The sequence below is a fragment of the Halictus rubicundus genome, unplaced genomic scaffold, assembly GCF_050948215.1.
Source record: "Halictus rubicundus isolate RS-2024b unplaced genomic scaffold, iyHalRubi1_principal scaffold0022, whole genome shotgun sequence".
In the NCBI taxonomy this organism is placed as follows: domain Eukaryota; kingdom Metazoa; phylum Arthropoda; class Insecta; order Hymenoptera; family Halictidae; genus Halictus; species Halictus rubicundus.
The window spans coordinates 1,590,001-1,617,052 of record NW_027488563.1 but is presented as its reverse complement, the minus strand read 5'-3'; the positions used below and the strand labels follow the sequence as shown (position 1 = coordinate 1,617,052).

The following is a 27,052-nucleotide window of genomic DNA, read 5'->3' as shown; positions in this document are numbered from 1 at the left end:
AGGCTAAATATGACCACGAGACCGATAGCGAACAAGTACCGTGAGGGAACGTTGAAAAGAATTTTGAAGAGAGAGTTCAAGAGTACGTGAAACCGTTCAGGGGTAAACCTGAGAAACCCAAAAGATCGAATGGGGAGATTCATCGTCGACGAGGCTGGCTTCCGTTGGTGCGCAGAAACCCCGTATGGGCCTTCGTGGTTTCCAGTGCGAGGGTACACAATCTTCGGCAAATGTTCCGGTCGCGTAGTCGTGCACTTCTCCCTTAGTAGAACGTCGCGACCCGTTGCGTGTCGGTTTACGGCCCGAGTTGTGGCCTGTCATGTCGCTACGTGCGCACACGACAGACGCTCGATCGCCTGGCCGGCTGCGTGACGGTACTCTGACGGTATCGGGCCGCAACCAATCCATTCTCGAATGTGTGTGCGTCAGGCCCGCCGCAAGCTCGGTTAGTTTTACCCGAAGGTACGGACCTGGTGCCGGCTTCGGGCCTAACCAGCTGTTAGCAGGCGGTGTCCTCGGACTGGCCAAGCTTCGAATTACCGGTCAGCGACACTACTGCTTTGGGTACTCTCAGGACCCGTCTTGAAACACGGACCAAGGAGTCTAACATGTGCGCGAGTCATTGGGACATGTAAACCTAAAGGCGCAATGAAAGTGAAGGTCGTACCTTCGCGTCGACCAAGGGAGGATGGGCCGCGTTACGATGCGGCCTCGCACTCCCGGGGCGTCTCGTTCTCATTGCGAGGAGAGGCGCACCCAGAGCGTACACGTTGGGACCCGAAAGATGGTGAACTATGCCTGGTCAGGACGAAGTCAGGGGAAACCCTGATGGAGGTCCGTAGCGATTCTGACGTGCAAATCGATCGTCGGAACTGGGTATAGGAGCGAAAGACTAATCGAACCATCTAGTAGCTGGTTCCCTCCGAAGTTTCCCTCAGGATAGCTGGCACTCGCTCGTTCTCTTTTGCGCGTTCGCGTTGGTTGCTTAAGACAGCAGGACGGTCGCCATGGAAGTCGGAATCCGCTAAGGAGTGTGTAACAACTCACCTGCCGAAGCAACTAGCCCTGAAAATGGATGGCGCTGAAGCGTCGCGCCTATACTCCGCCGTCAGCGGCAAGTGGGGTTGGACGTTTGCGCTGTTGCGTAAACGTCCTCCATGAAGCTCTGACGAGTAGGAGGGTCGCGGCGGTGTGCGCAGAAGGGTCTGGGCGTGAGCCGCCTGGTGCCGCCGTCGGTGCAGATCTTGGTGGTAGTAGTAAATACTCCAGCGAGGCCCTGGAGGACTGACGTGCAGAAGGGTTTCGTGTGAACAGCCGTTGCACACGAGTCAGTCGATCCTAAGCCCTAAGAGAAATCCTATGTAGATGAGGTGTCCTAAGAGCAAATGTACAAACACAAAACACACACCCATCGGGCGAAAGGGAATCCGGTTTCTATTCCGGAACCCGGCAGCGGAACCGCATACCATTCGGGCCCTCGTAAGAGTGTTCGTCGGGGTAACCCAAAATGACCTGGAGACGCCGTCGGGAGATCCGGGGAGAGTTTTCTTTTCTGTATAAGCGTTCGAGTTCCCTGGAAACCTCTAGTAGGGAGATAGGGTTTGGAACGCGAAGAGCACCGCAGTTGCGGCGGTGTCCGGATCTTCCCCTCGGACCTTGAAAATCCAGGAGAGGGCCATGTGGAGGTGTCGCGCCGGTTCGTACCCATATCCGCAGCAGGTCTCCAAGGTAAAGAGCCTCTAGTCGATAGATTAATGTAGGTAAGGGAAGTCGGCAAATTGGATCCGTCACTTCGGAATAAGGATTGACTCTGAGGAGCGGGGCGTGTCGGGCTTGGTCGGGAAGCGGGTCTGGCTGACGTGCCGGGCCTGGGCGAGGTGAACACATTGATGGGAATCCGAGCTCGGTCCCGTGCCTTGGCCTCCCGCGGATCTTCCTTGCTGCGAGGCTTCCGTCTAGAACGGTCGTCCTCTTCGGCCGCCATTCAACGCTCAGCTCAGAACTGGCACGGACTAGGGGAATCCGACTGTCTAATTAAAACAAAGCATAGCGATGGCCCCCACGGGTGTTGACGCAATGTGATTTCTGCCCAGTGCTCTGAATGTCAACGTGAAGAAATTCAAAAAAGCGCGGGTAAACGGCGGGAGTAACTATGACTCTCTTAAGGCGATCCAGGTCGTTCAATCGGCGCCGTCCTCCAGCTCAGCCGTCCACCTGTCTCCAGGTGGACGTTGCCCAGCTCCCACCTCGTGGAGGTGTGGAGGAATGGGAGCCACATTCCATCATGTGGCGCCGATTGGACGACCGGTTTCGCCCGCGGAGGGTCATAGTTAGCAAGCAGCCCCCTTCTCGTGGGTCCCGCTGTCTAGTACCTCCTTAGGGAGGGAAGCTAAGAGCTGCCTCTGCGATTCAGGGTCTTGTGGGGATGCCAGCCCGCCTGACCACATACCGTTGGCCCAAACAATAATATCAATGCCTCGGACATGGAGCAACCAGGTCTCGGGTGTTCCATGACGGATTTATCCGTTCGGCAGGAGACCACCGTTGACGACCAGGCTAATGTTAAAAGGTTAAGCAAGAAATCTATCATGATTACAGTACCTACACCGGAGGAGGGCGTGAATTGTATCTTATGCCAAGAAAAGAACCGAAATCTAATGTTCACAGACCTCAAAAACTTTGTTATACACTGCCAAAATGAACATTTGATTGAGGAAATCAAGTGGAAGTGTGGGAGGTGTGAAAGGCTTTGGCCCGGCCTCCACAATTGGCGGTGCCACTTCCCAAGATGTAAAGGGGAAGTAAAACAAGTTAAGAGGTATGGTTGCGAAGAATGTGCAGAATCGTTCGACACATTGGTGGGACTCTCAATGCACGAAAGGCATATGCATCCCTCCGTCCGAAACCGAAAAAGACAAACGGCACATGAAAGGGAAAGGCTCCCAGCTGGTAGGAAAGCCACAGTGTGGACCGTAGAAGAAACAGCGCTGTTAGTCGAACTAGACGATAAGTACAAACATCTAAAACAACCTAACGTCGAAATTATAAAATATCTCCCCAATAAAACCCTGAGGCAAATCAGTGATAAGAGAAGACGACTACAGCCAGAAAGCAGAGAAACTATCATAATAAATAATAATGAGAATATGGGTTCCGATAGTTCCTCGAACGAAGAGCCACAAGAGCTATCTCGACCAGAATCGGGCACTGACACCTTAAATAATCCCAATCTCAGGGATATCAAAGAAGCGATATCCAGCAGACCCGAAAATCCTCCCGACGAATGCAAAGATATATTCGACAAGATAGCAAACCTATGGGAGAAAATCGAGGAAATATCTGATGAATCAACATATGGCTCCGAAATAGATAAAGGGCCTAGCCGATTAAGATGGTCAAAACTGCCCTTAGAGGTTTTTCAATGATTAATGAACCATTCGAAAGCTGACCCAGAAAAACCCCTCTGAGCAAAACTTCAACCCCCCATCTTGCCCGTGAGGGTAGTTACAGGGTAAATTAGATTTCGCGCTTTTCCACGCATTTTCCACACTCTGATGCTTCCTAAAATTCTGAAAAAAATGTGGCATATTTTGGATCCTAAGACAGATTTTTGAGAATTTTTTCAGATTTTTTTCTTGCAAACTGTGATCGCAAAAAATGAAAAACCTCAAAAAATCGGAAAAATGTACATTTCTCAAAAATATGAAAACATGCTATTTTGCTGTTTAGTGCCCCGATAAAGTACCATAACAGGCAGTGTCGTAAATTTTTTTTAGATTTTTTGTTGTGGGAAGTCCTTGTCAAAAACAAGAAAAACCGAATTTTTTCGCCGTTTCTGCTATTAGGAGGAAAGTTACACTTGTTGGTTTTATCACAGGTATATATTAAGTCATTTTAAACATTATTACATTGAAACAAGTAAGTGTTTGACCTAAGAAATGTTTTAAGAGAAAAAATGGATTGTATTTTGTACGGTATATACTAGAATGTTTGTAACGTTTCCAACATCGCCGGTTGGCACAGCGGTTAGGGCGTCGGACTACGGAGCGGATACGCTGGGGTTCGAATCCCCTTGGTGGGAAAGATTTTTTTTCCATACGTCATCTTTATTTTTTCAATTTCTTATATGGTTTATTCATGTGATTTTAACAATATTTTTTCAATGTTTTATAAATATTGATTAACATTTTTAACTAACTTTTATTTATATCACTCCGATTTTACTTCGAATTTAATGATATTATTGTCTTGGATTAGGCAATAAATTAATATTTATATTATTGTGTTCGTCCACGACTTCCGCCAGATATGAAATTGCTTGTGAAAATTGGTAAAATTCCGTGAAAAGAATGTTTAAATCTACTTCTGTCATTTCCGGAAAATGAAGAGGATCTACCGAGGATACTGTTTGAAATGGAGTCTTTTTGCAGTTCCAAGTGTTTCCAAATTTTTGGAAAGGTTTTGTTGTCTACTTGTTTGTGTAGAAGCTGGTACTTTTGACCTAGTATACTATGAATTGCCTCTGCATCCCACCGAAAATAATAAACTTCCTGATCCGTATCATAAATGTCCACAGAACAAGTCTTTCATTCAAGTAACTATAAACGGGAATTACTTCCTCATGTACCTTACAATAAAGAGGAATGGCTTAGGCTTATTTGATACCTCACTTTCAAAATAGTGGTAGTATGTAGCCCTTTTCTCTCAATTTGACAAAAACGAATACTTTGCTGCGTGTTATTTATTCAGAGTTCTTCTTATTTCCTCCCTAATTTCTGAAGACGCAAGCCTTAGAAACTAGATTAATGAATTTTAATATTAAGAATATTAAACAGTACCGCAATGATGAACATATACAATTAGAGAATCGAGGAAATAATAGATACTGTAAAACTATTTTTGTATGTATTTTAGTTAAAAATGTTAATCAATATTTTTAAAACATTAAAAAAATATTGTTAAAATCACATGAATAAACCATATAAGAAATTGAAAAAATAAAGATGACGTATGGAAAAAAAACTTTCCCACCAAGGGGATTCGAACCCCAGTGTATCCGCTCCGTAGTCCGACGCCCTAACCGATGTGCCAACCGGCGATGTTGGAAACGTTACGAACTTTCTGGTATATACCGCACAAAATACAATCCATTTTTTCTCTTAAAACATTTCTTAGGTCAAACACTTACTTGTTTCAATGTAATAATGTTTAAAATGACTTAATATATACCTGTGATAAAACCAACAAGTGTAACTTTCCTCCTAATAGCAGAAACGGCGAAAAAATTCGGTTTTTCTTGTTTTTGACAAGGACTTCCCACAACAAAAAATCTAAAAAAAATTTACGACAGTGCCTGTTATGGTACTTTATCGGGGCACTAAACAGCTGTTACGAGCCAGGGCTGCGAGCAACGCGAGAGGCCGGCGAGGGGTTGTTACCCCAGGAATATGGTTTCAATTTGTTAGTTAAGTACGCGGACGCACCCAATGCGAGATCGGGGAGCCGCTAGGATAGTTGACGTCGAGGACGCACCTGATGCGAAACCAGGGAACCTCTGAGAGGTTGGAGTCAAACGCAGACGCACCCGATGCGAAACCGAGGAGCTACTAGGAGGATGAAACTTCGTGAACGCACCCAATGCGGAATCGGGGAGTCACTAGGAGAGACACGCGGCGAACCCGATTTAAAGGAAGGTGGATAACTCACAGACGCACCTGATACGAGACCAGGGAGCTGCTAGGATACGGAAGAACCCAATGCGATATCAGGGTTCCGCTAGGATGGTATAATTTTCGTGGACGCACCCAATGCAAAACCGGGGAGCCACTAGGTTGGAGAAATCTTCGTTGAATTGAATCTAAGATTAGTAAGCCTCGTAACTTATATATAATTTAATGGATACAATCCGAGCGGTAAGATTGTATCATGTGGGAACGTTCAATTATTAGATTAGGATATCAGGCAATAATTAAAGGTTGTAGATTACGCGAGTTAACAAACAAGACAAATATATTCTGATTTGGAATAGTTACAAGTGTGATTGTTTGTGTCGCGAGTGGATGTAGTAAGTGTACAATTAGAGAAATTGTTACCTAATGATGCACGGTGTTGACGCACTGGCAATGCGGGGTTAGATAGCGATTGTTGAATGCCAAATAGAATATATACCGAACTGACGGAATCTATAAGGTTACGTTTTGATTCGAAAGGGACTTTAACCCGATCTCACTAGACTTGATGCGACGTGACTGCACGAGCACTGAACCGCGTCTGAATCTTGACTGAACCGCTTCTCGACTAACCGAAGAGGATGAAAATGCATGGGTTTATATACCCTAAAAATGAGAGGGGAATGTATCTGTTTTATTTTACGGTCGCGTACTCGTATTTGTCGTTTCAAGTGAATTTAAGGTTTGCAGCTGGATCTTTTGTTTATAGGGGTAAAACGAAGGGTTAGCCAGGATGTTTCCTATCAAAGACTATCTTGACGAAACATTCCAGAAGGGGATGTTTTGAAGATTTCCATATTAGGAAATCGTACGGTGCTGTTACTGAACCATGCTTCGTGCCAGTTGCGTCCAGCCGGAGTACAATCATTAAACAAGGGGCCTGTTGGGACGCTTTTCGTTCTCAGAAAAGAGATTAGAACTTCTAATCGAAATTAACGTGGAGAAACGTCTCCATACGTAACACAGCAAAATAGCATGTTTTCATATTTTTGAGAAATGTACATTTTTCCGATTTTTTTGAGGTTTTTCATTTTTTGCGATCACAGTTTGCAAGAAAAAAATCTGAAAAAATTCTCAAAAATCTGTCTTAGGATCCAAAATATGCCACATTTTTTTCAGAATTTTAGGAAGCATCAGAGTGTGGAAAATGCGTGGAAAAGCGCGAAATCTAATTTACCCTGTAACTACCCTCACGGGCAAGATGGGGGGTTGAAATTTTGCTCAGAGGGCTTTTTCTGGGTCAGCTTTCGAATGGTTCATTAATCATTGAAAAACCTCTAAGGGCAGTTTTGACCATCTTAATCGGCTAGGCCCTTTATCGGGGAGGTTCTGACGCCTTTTCTTTTACAAAAAAAAAAAACAGGTGTGGAGATCGGAGCTAGCTGAAGAAGAGGCCGCAGAGAGGGGGAAGGACCCTATCGGCGACAATGGGGTAGGCGACCAGGGGTGGGACGCCAGACCCCGGAGTTAGTAATTAAGCGACCGCCGGAGAGTGAGGTTGTCGGGAGAGTGTCTCTATAGTGTACACCTGAATAAATAAACTGAGTGTCGTAGCCCAACAGGATCGTACGGCGAGTATTATTTAACGACCCTTGCATCGGTAAATCCCCGGTAGTAGCACATTTGGCGACGAGGATTTTTCACCTTCAATATTTACGAACCTTTTGTGTATAAGAATACCAATATTTACGGAATAAATATTGGGGGACGGCTGTGAGCCGAGACGCAGTGTTTTGGGGGACGGCTGTGAGCCAAGACGCATTGAATTGTGAGACGGCTGTGAGCCGAGACGCAGTTTTTCGCGTGACGGCTGTGAGCCAAGACGTTTTGAATTGTGAGACGGCTGTGAGCCGAGACGCAGTGTATTGCGGGACGGCTGTGAGCCAAGACGCATTGAATTGTGAGACGGCTGTGAGCCGAGACGCAGTGTATTGCGGGACGACTGTGAGCCAAGACGCATTGAATTGTGAGACGGCTGTGAGCCGAGACGCAGTGTATTGCGGGACGGCTGTGAGCCAAGACGCATTGAATTGTGAGACGGCTGTGAGCCGAAGTGCATTGAATTGTGAGACGGCTGTGAGCCGAAGTGCATTGAATTGTGAGACGGCTGTGAGCCGAAGTGCAGTGTACAGTGAGAAGGCTGTGAGCTTATGGAAATGGCGTTAAATATATCGGGAATAGGAGTAAAACCATTTCTATGTGAAAACATAGACAAGAATGTAATCAGACTTGAATGGGAAAAATGGCTCCGTTCGCTGGAACTTTACCTAGCATCTGAAGATATAACAGATTATGGAAAAAAAAGAAGTAAGCTTTTACACTTTGGGGGCGAGCAACTACAAGAGGTTGCCTACAGTTTGCCCGGTGCTATTGAAGCGGTGGACGCCGATAAGAAAAACGATGTTTTCAAGGAACATCAAGCGGGAAGAAGGAGAGAATTTCCGTAAATTCGTACTAAGAAGTAGACAACAAGCAAAACGCTGTTCCTTTGGAGAAACTGAGAGCGAAGCAATAGAAATAAACATGAAAGACAAAATCATCGATAGCTGGTGCCCCACGGAATTACAGAAGAAGATTCTGGAGAAGGAGCGGACACTAGACGAAATTATCGAATTGTGCCAAGTACATGAACAAATAGCGAATCAATCGACAGCCATGAATGCAAGTTTACCAGGACCGAGTACATCATCGAACACGTACGCCTCAATAAATAAGCTGGGATTTCAAAAAAGAGGACAATCTCATCAATGTATCAGATGCGGAAAATCCGGACACACCGACAATATAAAAGCATGTCCGGCAAAGGATGTGAAATGCCACAAGTGTGGTTTTCAGGGCCACTTTGCTAGATGTTGTAGGACGCGTCACCAAAGGAAAAGACCTGCTACCCCAGAACGATCCGAGCAAAAACAGAAACGATTTAAATCAAGGATCAACTATGTCGATTCAAGCGCCTCAGCATTCGAGGCACAGGACAAGATTAAGGACTTCGATTGCTTCAAAATTGACTCGGAAGAAGGAACCACAGATAACTCTGATGATTTAATCGAATGCCTTATTGGAGGCGTACGCCTAGTAGTACTCATAGATTCTGGGTCCAAGGTGAATGTAATAAAAGGCAAAGATTGGGAATTTCTTTCCAGGAATAGAGCAATTATATGGGATCTTACTGAAACCACAGATGTTCTAAAATCGTACGCATCCGGACGTCCACTTGAACTTAAAAATAGATTTGTAACAACAATCAATCTGGACATCATTGAGCGTGTCCTACAGCCGAGTGCTTGGATATCACCGATTGTGGTTATCTTCAAACCATCAGGGGATATCAGAATCTGCGTAGACATGCGCAGAGCAAATGAAGCCATCCTCAGAGAAAACTATCCACTACCTACATTTGACTCTCTTATAACAAAATTAAGGAGAGCAAAATATTTTTCACGGCTGGACTTATTAAGTGCGTATCACCAACTTCAGTTACACGTGGACAGTCGTCCCATCACTACATTTATCACTCACAAAGGCATGTTCCGCTATAAGCGCCTCATGTTCGGAGTGAATTCGGCAGTCGAAATCTTTCAAAGAACCTTCGAGGCAATATTATCACATTGTGTGAACTGTCTTAATTATCTAGACGACATAATCGTATTTGGTTCAACCGAAACAGAGCACGATAGCTGCTTAAAGGCTGTATTGAATACCTTAAAAGAAAACAATGTAACATTGAACGAAACAAAATGCCTCTTTAAAGTTCCCGAATTAGACTTCTTGGGGCATAAACTATCTAGCGAAGGTATCCATGTAGATCAAAGGAAAGTAAAAACAATTCTACATTTTCGGGCACCAGAAAACAAGGAAGAACTACGAAGTTTCCTAGGTCTAGTAACATATGTAGGAAAATTCCTACCGGACCTAGGAACAACGGTCGAATCTCTGCGGAAATTAACAAACACGGATATCAAATTTGAATGGGCCGAAGTCCATCAACAACACTTTGACAAGCTTAAGCATTCATTAGCCAAGCTCCCAACATTAGCATACTTCGATCCACAACGGCGTACACGACTGATAGCAGATGCTAGTCCAGTGGCGCTGGGAGCAGTGTTGCTGCAATTCGACACGCAAGAAAACCCAAAAATGATATCTTTCGCAAGCAAAAGCCTTTCTAATGTAGAAAAACGCTATTCCCAAACCGAAAAAGAGAGCCTAGCTTTAGTCTGGGCAGTGGAGAGATTCTATTTCTATCTAGCTGGATTAGAATTCGAACTTGTGACCGACCACAAACCACTGGAAACGATATTTAGGCCATCCTCGAAACCACCCGCACGAATTGAGAGATGGCTGCTAAGGCTTCAAGCCTTCAGGTTTAAAGTTATATACCAACCCGGCAAGTCGAATATTGCCGATTCCGTGTCAAGGTTATGCAAGTTACAAGTCGAGAATTCATTTGACCCAGAGGGCGACCAACACATCTTCGCAATAGTGGAAAGAAGCGCACCAAAGGCGATGAAAATTTCCCAAATAATCTCAGAAAGCAGAGAAGATAGAGATATAGTCGATGCAGTCAGCAAAATTAATAACGATTCTTGGCCATTACAGGACAAAAGTATATATTTCCCTTTCAGAACAGAATTGACGTCAATGGGCCCAATAATACTGAGAAACAACAGAATTGTAATTCCTCAAACATTAACAAAACAAGTATTGGAATTAGCCCACGAAGGACACCCAGGAGAAACCGTAATGAAGAGACGTGTACGAGTTAAAGTCTGGTGGCCGTCAATGGATAGGCAGATCGAGAAATTTGTTAAAAATTGTAGACTGCTTACTAGTCTCACAACCAAACAAACCACCCCTGATGAGTAGACACCAATTTCCGGAAGGACCCTGGCAGTGCCTTGCCATCAATTTGATGGGTCCATTACCGAACAAAGACATGATATTAGTAATCATTGATTATTATTCCAGGTACCAAGAAATTAAATTCATGAAAGTCACAAATTCATCTGCGATAATAAGCCATCTCTCGGAAATTTTCTCGCGTCTGGGGGTTCCAAAAAGTATTAGGGCTGACAATGGAAGGCAATTTGCTAGCAGTGAATTTAAGGAATTTTGTAATACTCACAATTGTAAGTATGTCGAGGATCTTATAATGCGATTTCATAAACACGTTTATTTCGGAAAAGGACAAGGACTAGAGGTTACCCTCGTGCGCGCTACGACAACGTTGGCTTCTTCTCCGCTCTACTCTTTTAACTGTTTTTGCAGTGTAGGCGGTTACATTTCGGAAGCCAATCACGGGTGTCTTAATTCTAAAGTACGCCCTCCGAGAGGCGACAGGGTGAGGGAAACCGACCAGTTTATTAGGGTACCCTCGCCCCGAATCCTCGTCGCCTACCTAGGGCCCTTAACGTTACGCATTTGGTCCGCAGATGTCTTACGGTACGTCAACGGCTATTGAGACCTTTAGCTAAAATACGAAGTCTCTAATAAATCATCATAAAACATAAAGTTCCGCTAAATCTCAAAAATAGCCTGAAATCACGTCCGTACCGTAATCATAAACTGCGCCCTTGGCCGGCCTATGGTTGCGGCCCGCATGGGTCGCGGTCGCTCGAATTCCTTACAACTCGGCCAGCCTGACAATTTAGCCGCCCCGGCTAAACACTTTAAAACAAGTTTTGATTCTTATATTCTAAATACCAACGGACAATATTTTCTTAAACCTATTTCGTAATAACTAACATTAATTAATTTGCCGCCAGGGCCTCATATTCGCGGATGCCCAGGTACCTTTATACGTTCTCTGGGTGTTTTGGAACCCTTTTATATCTGATACAACGTATCGGTCATTCCGTAACAACTTAGTTATCTCATACGGGCCCTTGTATTGCGGTATTAACTTTTTGGGATACTCCCGAGGTACTTTCGAAGTTTCTTTAACCTTACATAGTCTCCTATTGCGGCGACACGCGTTTAAATCTATTGGTTTCTTATTGGTCCATTCGCGGATATATCCTTTTAAATTATTCGGGGTTTTGCCCCTCTGATCCACACCAAATAGCAATTTAGAAGGGGTCTCGTAAACAGATTTGCTTATAGTATTATTCAGAGCATACTCTGAATCGCTCGGTCTAATAATACTTTTTCCCAAAAGATTGTCTGAAACTAATTTTAATTTTTCTTTTTCTGCATACGAAATTCGTCGAGGTGTGATGTTAAACGGTTGCTGACTACTTGAATTTAATTTTAACTCGGGTCGCTTCTGGTTTAAATATGCATTCGTGAACGTTTCTTTAAATCTTACTTTATCGGCTGGCATTATTTTTTCATTAATATTCGACCCATCCACGGGACTAGAATCGTCTGAATCTAACATTACATTAAGAATTTCCAAGTGGCTGATAGGATCCTTTTTAACTTGTACTATGCTCATTCCGAATAATCGTAACGCATCGCGACCTAAAACTACCGCGGAGTACACATCGTCTGATCTGGAACTACCAACAAAGTCATAATTTCTTTTGTATTTTCCGCCATTTCAACTAAAGCCTGTACCGTACCCAACAAACCAAGAGGAGACTCATTAATTCCTACTAGACGCACGCAGTTGCTATCTTGAACATTTTCTATTCTGCCTGGTACATAGGACCTTTTTACAAAACTAACAGGACTACCGGTATCAATCAAAATATACAATTTCATACGGTTCTTGTTTATTACGTACTCTAGATTTCGGTGATAGTCGTCTTCTTCCGGGGTTTCCATTTCCATGTAGGTGACCTGCCTCTTAGGCACCTGCGCGATGTTTTTTCTGGGGCAGTTTGGTAGCAGGTGACCCATTTCGCCGCAGCTGAAGCAGCTACCCTTTTCCCTCGCAGGTAGTCGACAATCCGCCGCTCGGTGACCTAGTCTGTTGCAGTTGTAGCAACGGCTACCTGTCCATCCTTCTGGCGTCGATCCTCTGGTCGTATTCGCGCCTTGCGGACTCTTCTCGGTCGTTGACCTGCCGTAGTTTCTCGATCCATTGGATGGTGAAATTTTCCTCAGGGCCCTCAGCATATCTGAGGCTGTTTTGAATTCGCACATCCGTGCCTGATTTTGGATGTTGCTGTCCGTTATGCCGTCTACCAGGTACTCGACCAGTTCATCCTCTGGCACGGGCACTTTGTTGGCTAGAACTATCTTTTCCTGGTAGTACTGCTCGAATGGTTCTGTGTTTCTCCACTTCCTACCTTCGAATTTCCTTTTTAATTCTAGCCGGGATTCCCGATTTCCAAACATGGCCTCCATCTTGTACAGGAGCATATCTGTGGGGAACTCCAAATGCTCACTCCTTGAATGGAACCAATTTAGAGCTCTCCCTTTCAATTTGGATCCTAACAACAGTCTTGTCGCGTTATCGTCGAATTCGTACGTTGTGGCGAGTATTTGGAGTTGCTTTGTCCAATTCGTAAAATTTTGCTCCTCGCCACTGAAGTCGCTGATGAGCTCCCCAATTGTTCTAATGTTGGCGTTGAGCCTCGTCGTGGAACTGGCCGCTGAGTTAGGCGAATTTCTGAGAAGCTCATTCTCCCTCCGAAGTAGTTGGATTTCCCTTGCCATCAACTCTTTTTCTCGCCGCCACAACTCCATTTCCCTTTTTTCCAGCTGGTCTGGTTGCCGCGAAGGTGCGTCCACACGTAGGATACTGCTGTTCAGTGGTGCGTTTTCCTCTTCGACCTCACCTTCTGGCATTCCGGGTGGCGTTTCGTTTTCCCATGCCCTGTTCGGGAAATTTTCGTCCAGCCGCTGCACTAATTCGGCCTTGTTTCCTGATGCCGGGAGACCATGGCGACGCAATATTTTTTTAAGTTCGTGGACGAGGAACTCGCGCTGCGTTCTTCCCGACACTTGAGACATTTTTTTCTTTTGAAAAGGATTCACTCAGAAAATCACGAAATAATGGTCACTGAGAATTGCACACAGAATTTCACACAGAATGTTTCGGTTGCCGTTAGCCGAACGTAAAAGGTAACTACTAAGAATATTCGCGACACTTCGGTTCACAATCCCACTTCTGATTTTGTAAGGATGTCGAGGATCTTATAATGCGATTTCATAAACACGTTTATTTCGGAAAAGGACAAGGACTAGAGGTTACCCTCGTGCGCGCTACGACAACGTTGGCTTCTTCTCCGCTCTACTCTTTTAACTGTTTTTGCAGTGTAGGCGGTTACATTTCGGAAGCCAATCACGGGTGTCTTAATTCTAAAGTACGCCCTCCGAGAGGCGACAGGGTGAGGGAAACCGACCAGTTTATTAGGGTACCCTCGCCCCGAATCCTCGTCGCCTACCTAGGGCCCTTAACGTTACGCATTTGGTCCGCAGATGTCTTACGGTACGTCAACGGCTATTGAGACCTTTAGCTAAAATACGAAGTCTCTAATAAATCATCATAAAACATAAAGTTCCGCTAAATCTCAAAAATAGCCTGAAATCACGTCCGCACCGTAATCATAAACTGCGCCCTTGGCCGGCCTATGGTTGCGGCCCGCATGGGTCGCGGTCGCTCGAATTCCTTACACAATATCAAACTCATCCATACGCCGCGTTATTGGCCGCAAGCTAATGGAGAGGTAGAAACATGAACAAGTCAATCCTAAAGCGCTTGCAAATCGCACATGCTAATGGAAAAGACTACCAAGCGGAGATACAGAAATTTTTGTTAATGTACAACGTCACACCCCACGGAACAACTGGGAAATCTCCGTCAGAACTTTTACTGGAGAGGAACATCAGAGACAAAATACCATCGATAACAGACCTAATAGCCACAGAAGGAGACACGGAAGCAAAAGATAGTGACATGGTCGAAAAACAAAAAGGAAAAGAAAGAGAAGACAAAGCAAGAGGAGCAAAAACCAGCGACATACAGCCAGGAGACAAAGTGATAGCACAAAATATGACAGCCTCAAACAAACTGGAATGTAGGTTCGGAAAAGCCGAATACAAAGTGATAGGAAAAAAGGGGAATGAACTTACGTTAGAAAAAGACGGAACAACATTCAGAAGATACACGACACATGTGAAGAAATTGCCAGCTAGCCCAAAACAAAGTTGAGCCGATCATAAAACAAACACGTCTACTAGGGTTCCTAGCAGTAGTACGGCGACATACGCGGAATCAAAAAAAGGGGTTCAACCCGAAGATAATGGAAATTCGCAATTAAAGACCCAAAAGCTTAAACTGAAAAAGAAGGAGGGATTGTGGAGATCGGAGCTAGCTGAAGAAGAGGCCGCAGAGAGGGGGAAGGACCCTATCGGCGACAATGGGGTAGGCGACCAGGGGTGGGACGCCAGACCCCGGAGTTAGTAATTAAGCGACCGCCGGAGAGTGAGGTTGTCGGGAGAGTGTCTCTATAGTGTACACCTGAATAAATAAACTGAGTGTCGTAGCCCAACAGGATCGTACGGCGAGTATTATTTAACGACCCTTGCATCGGTAAATCCCCGGTAGTAGCACAACAGGCAACAAAAATAACTAATACTAATAAAGACAGCATATCCCGGAATAACTTACGCGCTAAAACAACCAATAAAAAACTAGATAAAAACTTTAAAGCTAAGACCAATAAAAATAACAGAAATAAAACAAAATATGCGGGCTGTCAAGAATGGTTTAAAAATTGCCCAAGAAATTTAGTGGACGCGGTAATCTCGGGGGATTTAGAATGCACCATTAAACCACAAAAGCTACCGGATATAAATGCTATAAAAACACTATATGACAATCTATGGGGTGTAAAGGGCCCGGAAGAAATTAAAATTAAAACTGATGCAACAGCGGAAATTCCAACAGAACAAATAATAAGAAAAATAAAGAATGAAGAAATAATTGAAAGGATCGCAAAGATATCGAATAAGTCCGCTGCGGGACCAGCTGGTATAAAGGTAGCACACTTGAGAAGAAATTATATTGATAGTATTTTGGCAAAAATATATAATATATTATTAATTAAAAGATACATCCCAAGACCATGGTTACAGAACCGGACAATCTTAATTCCAAAATTAGGAAAAGACACAAAAGAGGCTAAAAACTGGCGACCTATAACCATCGGTTCACTACTGAGTCGAATATTTTCGACACTTATTGACGCACGCCTGAGATCAAGTTTAAAACACAATATACGTCAGAAAGGCTGCGTAGCCAGCAATTGGTGCCTGAGTAACATTACCATCCTTAAGCATGCCATTAATGAGATGAAAAGCAACGATGGGGGAGTAATGATATCGATTGATATTACCAAAGCCTTTGATACGGTACCACACGCAGCAATATATGAAGCTCTAAGAGTCAAGGGCACTCCGGAACATGCAATAGAAATAGTAAGATCCATGTATTCAGACTGCACCACCACCATACGGGGAACAGAAGATACCAGCATAAATATAAAGCTCGAAAGGGGAGTGAAACAGGGTGATCCCTTGTCTCCTTTCCTTTTCAACACAGTGATCGACCATATACTAGACAAGATACAGAATACCACTGAAGGAATCTCACTCCCTGGAGGCAATGCAGCAATCCTAGCGTTTGCGGATGATATTGTATTATTGGGGAAAAACGCTTCAGAAGCGCAGAAACAAGCGCATATTCTTGTCAAGAAACTGCAAGAATTGGGCATGTCCATCGCGCCCGACAAGTGCTCTTGCTTTCAGGTGATAGCGATCAACAGAAGCTGGTTTATAAAGAACCCCGAAATTAACATCGGTGGGGATCTAGTTCAATACATCGGACCGGAAGAAACCTTTGCGAATCTAGGTGCTAGGATGGGCGCATGGAGAGACACTTATCGTAAAATAACACTTACAGAGATTTATCCATGAACTTACAACTTTCCCTCCTAGTAGTGGTACGTTAAAGATGATAGATTCCGACATTCGAGGCCATATCAAAGAAATCCTCCATCTCCCCGTTAGCACAGCTAACGGTCTCGTGTTCGCGTCCAAAAGGGACGGAGGATTGGGTATTCCCAAAATGGAGAACATTATAAAGATAGCGGCCCTCAATGCAGGGCTTAAACTAAAGGCCTCGAATGACCCCATCATTAGGGCCCTTGCGAATGAAGAAAACTTCAACAAAGCCCTAAAGGAAACGGCCAATTCGCTCAGGATCAACTGGCCAGCGGACGAGGTTGACCTTGCACATGCGAAAATAAGACTCAAAAGAAAGGCCTCGTTGGAATGGGGAAAACTTAAGTCCCAAGGACACGGGGTGAAAGAATTTCAAAATAACCCCGTAAGTAACACATGGCTTTATCGTCCAGAATATCTCTAGCCTTCGCGATTCAATGACGCGCTGAGGCTGAGAACAAATACAATCGGTACCAAGGTCGCCTTAAGCCGTTCAAAAAAGATTTCGGATGTAAGCTGCCGTAAGTGTAGATGCCAACCGGAATCATTGGGACATATCCTAGGCCTGTGCATAGCCACAAAGCCGTTAAGAATAAAACGCCATGATGAAATAAAAAATCTCTTAACCGATAGAAGTAAGATAGTTAGTAAGAGGGCAAACGTTTTGGTTGAACCCTCGTATGATATGCAGTCAGGTAGCCTCAAACCAGACCTCGTAATAATACACGAGGAACGGCTGGACATAGTCGATGTTACTATCCGCTATGAACACAGGGAGTACCTAAAGACGGCATACGAAGAAAAATGAAAAAATATAATCGGCTAACAGAATTTTTAAAAAATAGATTTAAAAAGAATAAAGTAGGGAAAGTCATACCAATCGTAATAGGTTGTAGAGGCGCGGTACCGGACTATACCATTAAGCTCCTAAAGGAGCTAAAAATAACAAAAAAAGACACCATCACCATGTCTATGATGGCACTCAGAGCGTCAATCGAGATCGCCAATATATTTATAGATTACGATTTGAATGCGTAAAATAATATAAAAAAATATATATAAATATAAATTAACCCAATCGTAACAATAACTGGAGAGATAATAATAATCATTCGCGGCCTTCGACATATTTAGAATAAACTGAAAGTATTTTATTTTATTTTATTTTAGTTTATTTTATCAATTGACTAAAGTGTAAATATAAATTTTATTAATTGACTAAGTATAAATATTTTATTATTGTAGATTATGAACGTATACATGACAAGAACGTGTACATTGACATGCAAACTATTATGACACGACTAATTGAAAATAGATTTGCTATGCAATTCAAAGTTTTATATTTTCTTTTAATTGAATCCAACAAGGGGAAAAAACCTTGGAAGAATGTCTCACAGTTTGCGCTGTAAAGACATAGAAATCTAGCCAAATGCCTCGTCATCTAATTAGTGACGCGCATGAATGGATTAACGAGATTCCCTCTGTCCCTATCTACTGGGTCTTATAAGCGTCAGGGACTTATGTCATGGTATAACCCTGACGCACCAACCCCTCCTTCACGTGGTAGGACCTGGACACCTTCGGGTGACTAACGGGGCTCTGGTAAGAGAGTTCCTGCGTGAGTTCTCGCTCTGCGACGACCGCGGCTCTCGTAAAGAGAGTTCTTGCGGAGTTGTCGCTTTGCGAGGACCGCGGCTCTCAGAGAGCTCTGCGTGAGTTGTCGCTCTGCGACAACCGCGGCTCTCTCATAAAGAGAGTTCTTGCGGAGTCATCGTTTTGCGATGACCGCGGCTCTCAGGGAGCCCATACGTGTGTTATCGCTTGCGATAACCGCGGCTCTCACCCGGAAGACTCCCCTCTGCCGCGACGGCCCACCGGATACATCTGGTGGTATGTTGCAGAACGGGAGAAACGGGGGGCTTACCTTAACCGGTCGGCCCAACGGGGAGGCGAACCCCTTGAACAAACCCTTAACCTCTAAGCTGAAGAACGCGGTGAGAGAGGTCCCGTGTTTTACACGGGCGGTCGGTGGGTCCACCGGCCATTAGCGTCTAACCTCAGGACACCTGGCGAAATCTTGAGCGAAATAGCCTTCTCTCCGGAAAGGGCGTCACCCGGGGAGCGACTGGTTTTCGTCCCTACTCGTGGGAACAAATATGGTATCCAGAAAACAAAACACAAAACGGAAGAAGGATGAAGGGAAGGGAGTAAAGGAAGAAGGAGGAAAAGCGGACACAAAAAAGCAAGTCCAGGACTTAATACAATTGAACTCGGAGTCTGACAGAAACACAAGCTCCGACACGGAATCCGATACAGGCTCAGAACACTCTCGAGCAGGTCGGCAAAAACCGAAAGGCAATAAGCGGGACAATGATCAACGATCCAGCGACACGGACACGCCGCTCTCGAACAAGAAAATTCCGAAAACCGACCCCAAAGCCATTGATGAGGACGACTCAACACAAGACTCAATCATGACAAACAGCAGCATGGACTCTGACTCTGACCAGAGCCCATGCGAAAAACTCCGTACGCTCTTTGTCAAAATAGGCCTGACAAAAGAGCAACAAAACGAGGCCAACAAAATAATCTCTGTAATCGAAACTCAAAACAAAGCAATCATCCAGGACCGAATGGAAATGGAAAAACTCAAAAAGGAAATGGCAACTACAAGAGAGGAATTACAAGCAGGAGCTCAGCTACTCCAGAAAGTCAAAACCATGGACGATAAATTTAACAGGCTATCTGAGAAATTAGATAGCCTGATGGCAACAAAACAACACACTTGCCAAAACATCCAAGCAACTAAGCCGATGTCATACTCGGACATTACCAAAACGAACCGTAACACGAGAGCCGTTACGAAAAAGATGGAGGTAAAACAGGCAAAGCCAGTGGTAGCAATCTACCCTGGCAAAGGAAGCGATATCTCCAGCAGCGAGGAGACCAGGAAAGCTCTAGCGGATTGCATCAATCCAACAGAGCAAAACATCAGAATCCGGAACATAAGGAAGATAGGGAATTCCGGCATTCTGATAGAAACAGAAACAAAAGAGGACCTTGAGCAAGTCCTCAGAAATGAAAAACTCAAAGCAAAGATGGAAATTGGTCCCCTCCCAAAGAGGAGACCAAAAATAATAATACTAGGAGTTCCCTCGGAAACCTCAGAGGCGGAACTCCTCAAAGCAATAAAGAAACAAAACCTCGACCGAAACACAGAGGATAACATAGAGAAGGAGTTTAAACTCCTATTCAAAACGGGTCGGAAAGACAAGGGAACCACGAACTGGGTGGCAGAAGTCTCCCCAGAAGCCAGGAAAACTCTACTAGGTAGGAATCGAGTCTTCGTAGGCTTCTACGCCTACGAAGTAAAAGACTTTATAATAGCAAGCCGCTGCTACAAGTGCCAGGCATTTGGGCATGTGTCGAAACACTGTAAGACAAAAGTTGACACGTGCGGCCACTGCGGCCAGGACGGGCACCAATATAAGGATTGCCCGAACAAAACAGAAAAGCCCATTTGCATAAACTGCAAAAGGGCAAACAAGCCAGCCAACCACGGGTCCAGAGAACAGTCTTGCCCTGCGTACAAACACGCACTGGAAATTAGTATCAGTCGAATAGACTTTGGCAGCGAATAAAAAAAGACCCATGGATAATAACGATAATTCCCACAATGTCTCAGACGGTGAAACCATACAACAACACAACTCAAATACAAATAAAATAACCATAGCCCAAATTAACGCCAGGAACTCTAGAGTTGTCATGGAGGAATTAAGGCTCTTAGCGGAGAAAGAGGACATTGATCTCCTTGCAATACATGAGCCCTACTCGTACACCAACACCTTCAATATAAGGTCCATGGGAAGTGCGGAAGTAATACTAGACACCAAGCTTTTCTCACAGAATATATCAAGGAACACAACCAAGAGCGCAATAGTCATCTTCAACCCGAATCTCACAGTACTTAAACTAGATCAATTCTGTAACACACACTTCACGTGCGTCGAGGTCACAGCACCAGGTAAGTGGTTCTACCTAGTCAGTGCATACTTCCAGTGCTCGGACAGAATAGAACCGTATATCCACTATTTAGACAACACATTACAAAAACTAAAAAGAGAAAACGTCATAGTCCTAGCCGACGTCAACGCTAAATCAGTCCTTTGGTACAATCCAGAGACTGATAACAGAGGCTTAGACATAGAGGACCTCATAGCGCAACATAATCTGCATATTGCTAACCAACCATCAAGGGTCACAACCTTCGACAATGATCGAGGGAAATCTAATATTGATGTAACGCTCGCAACACACACATGCATAGACAATATTCACGATTGGCACATTCACGACAAAATCACAACAAGTGATCACAACTTGATTACCTTCAAGCTCCACATAACAGAAACCGTTGGACACACAGCGCAGTCAAACCGCTTCAACCTGAAGCGTGCCAATTGGGATAGATTCGACCGAATCCTTCAGCCTACAGAAGTCGATCTATGCACAGAAGAGGCCACTCCAGAAATGACGGCCCAGAGAACTGCCGAGCTTGAAGGGAAGCTAGTTTCTGCTTGTGAGAGATCTATACCAAGAAAAAGCAGATTCAAAAAATCAGTTCCCTGGTGGAACCGAGACCTCGACAAACTGAAAAAAGAAGTGCGTGAACTCAGAAGAAAATTCCAACAGACTAGAAACGCTACACAACAAGAAAGACACAAACAGCAGTACCGAAGTACCAAAAACAAATACACTGCACTAATCCGCAAAACCAAACCGAATAGCTGGCGCTCCTTCGTCACAGACAAAGGAAACTCAGACCCATGGGGAATTGTATATAAATTACAAACAGGCAAAATCCAAACAGCTAAAGCCTGCAGCAACATTAAAGGAAATGGGCAAGAAACCACCTCCTGGGAACAGACCAACAAGCTCCTGCTAAACAGCCTGATTCCTGATGACAACTCAGAGACCGAAACGTCGTGGCAGAAACAGATTCGCTCCAGTGCAGAATCCCCACCAAACACTTAAAATACACCGGCTTTCACGATGATAGAGACTCGGAATGTAATAGCACAGCTCAAAGTAAGAAAGCCCCGGGACTAGACCTCCTGGAGGCGGAAATTATCAAGAAGGCCTGGCCAAAACTGCACAGAGAAATTAGACACCTCTTTAACACATGTCTCTTCTCCGGTACCTTCCCGGAGAAATGGAAAAAAGGAGTAATCAGGGTTCTCCTCAAAAGCGATGACAAAGATGCGTCTGACCCAAGGTCATACAGACCAATATGCCTATTGCCAATTCTCAGCAAAGTCCTGGAAAAGCTAATAGCTATGAGACTCTCTGCCATATTGGATTCGCATCCGCATTCAGCCCAGCAACAATACGGCTTCCGCAGCGGCCGCTCAACGGAAGACGCAATTACCAATGTACGACAGACAGTTGCACAGTATAACGAGAAATATGCAATAGCTCTGCTATTTGACATATCCGGCGCTTTCGATAACGTATGGTGGCCAACTATACCCCAGCACCTGAAAAAAAGGAAATGTCCACGAAATATATACAGACTAATCCAAAGCTATCTCTCAGGCAGAACAATGCAAATACACGACAAAAATTACACAATCTCCAAAGCAGCCACCAAAGGATGCCCGCAAGGCTCTGTCCTTGGGCCCAAATTTTGGAACTTAATATTCAACGATCTGCTGAACACAGTCGAAAGTAACAATATAGAACACGTCGCATATGCAGACGACCTAATGGTGATAATACCAGGAAATTCCAGAATAGAAATGGAAGTGAAAGCCAATAATGCAGCAAAAATAATCACGGAGTGGTGCAATAAGCACAAGCTAACACTCTCCAAACAGAAAGGACTCCTGGACATTAGAAGGCCACCTACTGTTAAAATAGGAGACACCTCCATCCTCATGAAAAGTACCGTAAGATACCTCGGTATACATTTTGGAACTAGATTCAATGTCACGCCACATGTGCAACATGTGACCAAGAAAAGTAAAGTCATATTCCATCGGTTCACACAAGTAGCGAAATCCTACTGGGGACTTAGCTACAGAACCACGATGACAATGTACAAGGGCGTCTTCCTAGCCATCGCGTGCTATGCGGCCGCCGGCTGGAGCGACAAACTAAACGTGCACCACATCAGGAAACTCCAATCAGCGCAAAGATATTCCCTCCTTAGGGCAACTAGAGCATACCGCACAACTTCCAATGAAACGCTCAGAATAATGGCAGCCGCTCCACCTATCGACATAGTAATGTCGGAAAGGAGGAGAGCTATATATAACATCAGAAAAGGCTTAGAAACCAAGTTCGGGGATAAGCTATTCAAACCCCCCAGTACACAGGACCAAGACTTAGCACAATTGGAACTGAAGGAAATAGAACTACAAATCAGGCACCACACAGCGGTCCTATGGCAAGACCGATGGAGTCAGGCGCACCTTGGTCTATTCACCAAGGAGTATTTTCCGAATGTCCAAAGCAGACTAGACGCACAACACATGAACCCAGACTTCTACACCTCACAGCTCCTCTCAGGGCATGGGAAAATAAACAGCAAACTGAGGAAACTAAATCTGATTAGCTCCGACCTCTGTAGCTGCGGAGAAGCAGACACAGTAAAGCACATAATCTATGACTGCCCACTAAACCACAACGAAAGACAAGAGCTGGCAAAAGACCTAAACGAGTCTCGAATCACGTGGCCGTGTGATCTTCAGAAGTTGGTCGAAATCAATGCCTTCAAGCATTTTCGGAAATTCGCAACAACCACCATGAGACGTAGAGAATAAGGAAGAGTCAATAACATACAAGGCAACCACCCTGACGATCCCTCGCAGGTGATACCCCCGGGTATTCGAGATCGTAGGGTTTAACAAGCAAGAACGGCTACCATACCGTCGCCGCAACCTGCTAGAGACCGAAGCGCTAAGCTGGTAACTCCGCCTCCTCGTGGCCCCCGCTGGTAACGCTCCTGTGTCGGTGCAAGCTGACACGGTAGCGGCTAAGCGAGTTACTTCCCGTACGGGACGGTCTACCCTTGTGATGATCCTTAAATGGTGAACGAGGGGTTTTTCCAAGTCAGTCCATAACACCTAAGGACTTACGGACCCTCTGCAGTTGTTTCTAAAGGCTAGAACCCAACAACACCGGTATAAGACGCCTAGAGCGACTTCGGTACGGCAAGAGTGAGCGTAGCTCCATAGCTCTTTATGTAGTCAATAAACTGTTCCTATCTACTGGACTTCACCGCTAGGTGGCGCAGAGTACTGACGCGTCTTCATGTCGCTCCGTATTAAAAGTGTTATCTAAGGAATAATTAATTAAAGTTATTCAGGCAGCAGTATTAGTTGTTGTGAACACTTATGTGAAAAATCTCAGTGATCAAATCAGTGCGGAAAAAGTTATTAGCGAAAATCCGGTTGGCGTCGACCGGCAGGACGCCGTAGTGACGCGCCGAAACTAATAACGGACATCTCCCGTATTCAAACGATAGGAAAGTGCTGCATTCACCCGTGCACGCGATACCAGTGTAGTGAAACACGACGCGAGTGTTTCCATGACACAGGAAGGCCTCAGTGAATAATTATTAAGAAATTAGTAAAGTGACGCGCGAGTGACCGCCATCTTGGACGCCATATTGGCCTTTATCCCGACAATTTTCCCACCACCTGGACGCCATCTTGGACGCCAACTTGGACGCCATACCGAGCGCCCCCCGAACGCCATCTGGAATTCACACTGCACACCACACCGAAAACCGCCATAACACGCAGGCTCACCAACTACGGTAGCGCCACCCCACTGGGTAAGCGCCGAACCGAAAAACGACTCCGTCGTCATTTTTAAAAAAACCCGTGAAGAAAATCCAGGAGGATAAGACGAAACCGGTGAAAGGCATGCAGAACAAACAGAAACAACTACTAAAGACAACACCAATGACAGGAAAGCCCACAAACGGACAAGTACCAATGGAAACAGATACACAAAGTAATAAACGACCAAAAGACGACTCCTCAGACGAGTCGGACTTATCGCCACAGCGAGAAAACACAAAAAAGACGAAATCAAACACAGACGGGCTATCCACGGGAACAAATTATCAAAATACTGACATGAATTCGGAATCCGACACAGAGGCAAATATCTACCCAGAGACAGACCTCAAAAAATGCTGCAACCGGAACCAATGCTGCAGGGACATCGAAACAACAGACAAAAAACAAACTGCCAAGGAAAAGGCACACAAAATCAGGACAAATCTCATGACCACCCTCACAGTCGAAGGAAGCGGAATCCAAAAACCCACCCTCACCAAAATCCTTAATAGCTTCATGGAGATGCAGAGCCTGATAACCGAGGTTCTGATGGCCAACAGCCACCTCGAGGGCCAACTCCACTCCACCACCAGAGATAACGAGAAGAGCATCAGGCCGCCCATCGATCAGCGACCACCGACCTTTGCCGAGATCGTGGGTATAAACTCGAAAACAGCGGCGCTGTCAACCCTGAAACAAGATCCCCCCAGCGTTATAACCATCAGACCAAACGACAGCATGAAATACAACTCCAGCGATACAACAAAGGAAGCAATCATGAAAATGATCTCCCCGGCCAGGCAAGCCCTACAGGTCAAAAATATCAGAAAGATTCAGGGAAACGGAATCCTAATCGAGACTGCGAAGAAGTCCGACATACAGAGCATATTGAAGAATAAGGAACTAACGGAAGCAGGCTTCTCCATGACAGCACCAGCGAAGAAAAACCCGCGCATTATCATCTACCGGGCCCCACGCATGACGGACGACGAACTGTTGGACAGCATAACCGCGCAGAACGACGTACCCATCGAGGCCAAAAACAAATTCAGGCAGCAAACCAGGATAGCCTTCAAGACCGGCGACAAAGACAAGGACACCTCTAATGTCATCCTGGAACAACTTTAATCCCGAAAGCCGGGAAAGATACCAAAGACGCCAAAAATTGGCGCCCGATCACAATCGGTTCACTGTTGGGTAGGATTTACTCCGCGATGATAGACGCAAGACTGCGGAGGGCAATCAGGAATAGCAGGAGGCAAAAAGGATTTACCACGGAGGACGGCTGTAAATACAACGTCTCCATTCTAGACAAGGTGGTAAAGGAAATGAAGGAAAGGTCGGGAGGAGTCATCATAGTCGTCGACATCTCCAAAGCGTTCGATACGGTCCCCCATAGGGCTTTGGGGGATGGGCTACGTATAAAAGGTCTGCCGCCAACAGTTTCAAACTACATCGAAAGGATTTACGACGACTGCTGGACGGAAATTAAGACCAAAGAAGAAAATATAAGAATCAAATTAAATAGAGGGGTAAAGCAGGGCGATCCACTATCGCCACTGCTATTCAATACAATCATAGACCCCATTATTGACAATGTGGACGAGACGACGGAGGGCGTTAAGATTGGAGACGAGAAAGTCTCCATTCTTGCTTTTGCGGACGATCTGGTCTTGATAGCCGAGTCCGCAAAAGAGGCAACACGCCAAATAAATAAAGTATGCAATTATTTAGAGAGTCTGGGCATGAGCATACAAGCCGATAAATGCGCGACGTTCCAGATCGTCCGCAAATGCAAAACATGGCACTTAAAAGATCCTAAAGTGTGGATGGGCGAGCAATGCTTGCCAGCATCAACGCCAGATGATATAATTAAATACTTAGGCGTATACCTAAGCCCATGGTCGGGAATGCAGCGAGTGGAAATTCGCAATATACTCCAGGCAGCAGAGAACATAAGGACGATGGGGCTTAAGCCTCATCAGAAAATAAACTTAATCAGAGTTCATCTGCTGCCGAAATATATACATGTGCTGGTCGCGAGTCCGCCGCCGCTAAACCTCTTGGAGGAATTAGATCAAGAGGTAAAACAAATCATAAAAAAGATCCTGCATCTCCACCCGTCAACAACGGATGGATTACTATATACAGGTAAAAGGAACGGAGGCCTGGGTATTCAAAAGATTGCGGACATAGTCCGCATCGCAAAACTCCGCAACGGCCTCCGAATGGGAAATAGCGATGATCAGGCGGTGGTTGAGGCCTACCGAAGACAGGAGGATATTTTAGCCAAGTACGCTAGATCGGTAGGCCTCCAGTGGCCAGTAACAGAGGAAGAACTGGAATCCATTTGCTGCAAATTGAAAAGAAAGTGCTATGAAGAATGGGGACAGCTCATCTCCCAGGGCCAAGGCGTATACGAGTTTGTTGACGACAAGCACGGTAACGCCTGGCTATATCGGCCAGAACTACTGAAGCCATCTCGCTACTTAGATGCGCTCAAGATTCGGAGTAATACTTTCGGCACAAGAGTAGCATTAAGGAGAACTAGAAGGGAAATAGACCCAATGT

The 27,052-nt window shown here is 45.0% G+C and overlaps 1 long non-coding RNA gene across 1 annotated transcript; it reads right to left on the bottom strand.

Moving 5' to 3' along the window:
- Positions 1-1,855: 1,855 nt before the first annotated feature.
- LOC143363123 (uncharacterized) lies at positions 1,856-18,125 on the bottom strand. Its single transcript, XR_013083743.1, has 2 exons — positions 18,042-18,125; positions 1,856-2,158 (listed from the first exon to the last, which is right to left on the bottom strand). It is a non-coding gene; the product is annotated as an uncharacterized LOC143363123 (long non-coding RNA).
- Between the last annotated feature and the right edge of the window lie 8,927 nt (positions 18,126-27,052).